The following is a 4,691-nucleotide window of genomic DNA, read 5'->3' on the forward strand; positions in this document are numbered from 1 at the left end:
CTGACCAGGGTCCAGTTGAGCCTGACCAGACACTCTGCGAAAGCATACAGCACCTGGAGAAAACCCACAAACTGGGGTCTGAAGCCAAACACTCGCAGAGTGCTCAGGAGATACCTGTGATCCACCCTGTCGAACGCCTTCTCCTGATCCAGGGACAGGAGTGCGAACGACAGACCGTCCCTACACCCGAGTTCCAAGAGGTCCCAGACCAGATACAGGTTGTCGAAGATGGTGTGGCCCGGGATGGTGTAGGTCTGGTCTGGGTGGATCACGTCCGCCAGCACGGATCCTAGCCACAGCGAGATGGCTTTCGCTACAACCTTGTTGTCCATGCTGAGGAGCGAGACGGGATGCCAATTTCGTAAATCGTGGAGGTCCCCCTTCTTCGGCAATAAGGCGAGCACGGCTCACCTGCATGAAAGAGGGAGGACCCTGCTCTGCAAAGACTCGGCCCAGACGGTGACTAGGTCTGGGCCGAGGAGGTCTCAGAACACACGGTAGAACTCCACAGTCAGCCTGTCCATGCCCAGAGATTTATTGGTGGGCATGCGGTGGAGGGCTTCCGAGAACTTGGTCACAGTGAGAGGCAGCTCTAACTGGTCTCGGTCGCCCGCGCTGACCATTGGGAGTTCGTCCCAGAGCACTCTGCAAGTGTTAGGATCGGTCAGATCTGGGGAGAAGAGGCCTGCATAAAAGGCCCTGGCCCTCCCGCACATCTCCGCCGGATCCGTGAGGGGCGTGCTGTCCTCTGCTAGGAGGCAAGTGACGTACTTCTTGGCCCTCCTCTTTTTCTCCAAGGTGTAAAAGAAGCGGGAGTCACGATCCATCTCCCGAAGGAGGCGGATGCGGGATCGAACAAAGGCACCCCGGGCCCGATAGTCCTCAAGGGCCCGGAGCTCCTTCTGCTTCTTCCGGCACGCCCTGGAGAGGGATGGATCCTTGGGGCTGGCGGCCAGACGCCTCTCCAGCTCTAAGACCTCCCGTTCCAACTGTCCTATCGCTGCATCCCTCCATCGGCTGGCGCCCCGGGTGTAGTCATGGCAGAAGAGCCGCGCGCGCACCTTCCCCAGGTCCCACCACCACCGCTGCCCTCGCCAGGCCAGCCAGTTCCCTTTGTGGTGGCAGGGAGCTGTAGTTGCCAGAACCCTACTTTTAGGAGGAAGGGCGCAATTGTGCTATAACATCTACCCAAGCAACTCCTGGTGATGCCCTGGGGAATTGTAGGTGTCTATCTGGAGGGCAGAGTTAAACACTGAAAGATGATGGTAGTACTTCAGTGGTCACAGTACGTTGGGGGGAGCTTCCCAATCAGCCTGAATCCCACAGGAAAAACCCTCATGTCATCTTCCAACACCTTTCTGTGGCAGAGTTAGTAATAAAATGGGGGACTGGAAATCCTTAACTTTAGTGGCATTTGTGAGCATCAGTCTGTTTCATTATCATCATACTACTTCTTTGAACCTTTCTTCTAAGCACCCCTGCACTCCTTGCAAATGTGTTACATATTAATCCTATTTTATAGATGGAGAAACTGAGGCAGAGAGACTAAATTCCCAATGCTGTAGCCAGTTAAATTAATCTGAGGAGCAATTATTTCTAACTGATTTCCCCAGAAAGACTCTGTGTGATGTGGGAATGGTACTGTGGTCCCTTAGCTGCTGCTTCAGACAGTAAAGGCCCAATACTGTACTTTGTTTCAGTATATCCTGCCACTTATGTGCGTGTGCTCAGGGCATACACAATGTGTGAGATGTATCTGAAGGTAGATGAGCCCCCAACTCTAACTCTTCCTTGGATCATATACATGGGCATACCATAAAAACTGCACTGTATAAATGTGCTATGAAGAATGTCTTCTAGCTTTCAAAAAAATAACAAACTATGCACAACAGCAACATACCAAAATATTAGTTACTAGTCAAAGGAAATGGTAATAAGCAGATAAACTTCAAGCGTTGTTTGCAAGGGGTTTTCTGTATGTGAACCAATCATGTTGATACTTAAGTAAAAGGAGAGTAAGTTTGTGGCACTGCAGAGGAGGAGATACATAGTTAAAGGAAGTAAGTGAGCAAAAAAACAACCACCCCGACCTTGATTTGATCAGCACTGCTTCCTTTCAGTGTATTTTAAGGTGCTACACTTTGCATTATGCTGACAAGGGCCTTTCTTTGGTAATGTTTGACTGAAGTGACACTTTATTATAGGCATCTCCTAGTTTAATGCTCTCTTGCCACTATTACATGTGGGTCTGAAGTTAGGAGGAATAGTGAGTGTACAGATGTATAATATAGGGCAACATGTCTGCAGCTAAATGCCATGCAGAGGGGTAAGAAGAGGAATTAGTGGAGTAAGTGCAGAAAGGAGAGAGTTGGGGAAAAGTGGGGAGGAATGTCAATTGGCATCAGACACAGGAGGAACCAGAATGCTGCTTATCACATAATTTTCCATGTTAACCACTCCTGCAATTTCATTGGTGGCAAACCACTGCCCATCCATATGGAGGGCCTCAGGGAAATGGTCACAAGAGCTCAGTTGAAAGAAGCAGAGAGAAGTCAGGGAGGCCTCTCCTTTATGTATTCAATACATATATGACGGTAACTATTCATTTCTAAACTCCCAAGGGCTAGATCCAAAGCTAGAGTGAATCAGCACTGACCAGTGGAGCTGAATCAGCTGAGGGTCTGGCTTCACTTGGCCACTTTAGGCCTCCTCTTGTAGTTCTCTCATACATAAAACTCCCATAGGTTCCAGTGAGAATTACATCTATGTCAGAGTGGCAGGATTAGGCCCTAGATGTGATTATCATTAGATGCTCCCTTGCCTGTTTATTTCTATGATGTATGCCAGCTACTCAGTTTGTTATGGACAAGAGGGACAATCATCAATATTAGTGAGTGACCCTGACCACAAGGAAGTTTATAAACATAGGCTACAGTGGCACAATGCAATTTAGTGTCTGTGACTGGCCCAGGCACAACATTAACTTGCTCCAAAGTCTGTTACATGGATGAATGAGTTCCCCAGTCCGTGAGATCTTTAAAGCATGTGATCCACCTAAAGTGTAGGATGCAAAACAGCTGCAGCAAAGGAAGCTGGAAACAAGAATTTCATTTTGAAACTGTGTATAAGAATGCATGCTGCACTTTATTACAGCCTGTCATGAGTCAGCACTGCTAATGTCAGGCCTGAGTTAGGATTGCATATATAAAAGATAAATGTAAATGTGGGGCTAAGGTAAGAGACGTCCGTGCAAATTAACCTGTGAACAGCCTCCTCCCCACTCCAGTAACTGGAAACCTCTCACACTTTAGGGGGGGTAGGATTGGAAAGTTAATATCTTTAATCAAACTCTGTTAGTTTTTCTGACCTTGGCCCTGTCCATAACCTCCACTCAGGATGTTGTATTATTAGGAAGGCTGACAGAGAGGAAGAGTTTAGTCAGAGAGATTAAATATTTACTCATGGATAAGTGGTGAATAAGACTGAGGGAGCCTGATGACACAGAATGTCCTTACGCCAAAGGCTTTCGTATTGTGGGGGCCATGCACAATTGAGCGAAATACAAAAGGGCTGCTCTAGGCACCAAGTCTGGTAGACAGTAAGACTTTGCACTTCTATAGCAACTTCTAGCTGATGTTTGAAAACATCTTACACAAAGTGACTAAATTAAGCCTGCATATGTCTTTAGCAGCCGTCACTGTAGCATCAAACTCCACAAGGAAAAGCAAGATTGTACAGATGGGAATATGGGGCTTCGAAAGGCTGTGACTTGCCCAGGGTCATACTGTAAATGTTTGCCAGAGCCAGGAATTAAACGTGTAATTCCCAGTTGGATACGTTTACTTGGAAAGGATCTTTCTGCCCCTTGGAAGCAGTTTCTGCCCCTCACCCTTCTTTACAGTGTAACAAAATATAACTCCCCCTTTGGCACAAGGGTTACTTACATTAATGCCTCTTTAATAGAAAAATACCTAAAAATTCAGTATTTTCCACTGAATGCATCTGATGAAGTGAGCTGTAGCTCACGAAAGCTTATGCTCAAATAAATTTGTTAGTCTCTAAGGTGCCACAAGTACTCCTTTTCTTTTTGGTTTCAATGTTAATAAGACACAACAGAGGGCCAGATTCTGAGCTGGTGTAAATCAGCCTAGCTCTACTGAGGATCTGCCACCACAGCCATAAAGCTACATCATTACACTCCTTCAAATTGCTCCTTAAAACTCTCTTTTGCCCTGATGTCTACTGAAATCTGACAATGGCTAGGCAGCTGACCTGCTGACACCACTGTTTATCATGCTGACCAGTATTGTCTCATTGTTTCCTTGTGTTTTCCCCCCTGTCAGTTTACATCCATCAGCTGTCTCTTGTCTGGAACTTAGATTGGAAGCTCGTATTTTTGTTCTGTGTTTGTATAGTGCCTCGCACAACAGGGTCCTGATCCCTGAGTGATGTGCAAAGGTACTATGGTAATACAAATAATATTATAACAGCTGTAAATCCAGCTGACACTTTAGCCCCTGTTTCTACCTACAGTTGCTTCCTCAGTAACTGCATGTAAACTGTCCACATGCCAGTGCCAGGTGGGGTAGGGTACAAGCTGCTTCGTGCAGAGTTTTGGTGACAATGTAAAGTCCCCCGGACTCCCAGGCTACCTCCCTCTTTATACACCCCAGAACAAAGTAGTTTCCCCT

General features: G+C 46.8%; 1 protein-coding gene across 2 annotated transcripts in view; it reads right to left on the minus strand.

The window, feature by feature from the left end:
- Positions 1 to 4,691, minus strand: part of PLA2G7 (phospholipase A2 group VII) — a 31,460-nt gene that overhangs the window by 26,032 nt on the left and 737 nt on the right. The window lies entirely within an intron of this gene.

Source organism: Lepidochelys olivacea (assembly GCF_965140295.1).
Source record: "Lepidochelys olivacea isolate rLepOli2 genome assembly, chromosome: 3".
In the NCBI taxonomy this organism is placed as follows: Eukaryota; Metazoa; Chordata; order Testudines; family Cheloniidae; genus Lepidochelys; species Lepidochelys olivacea.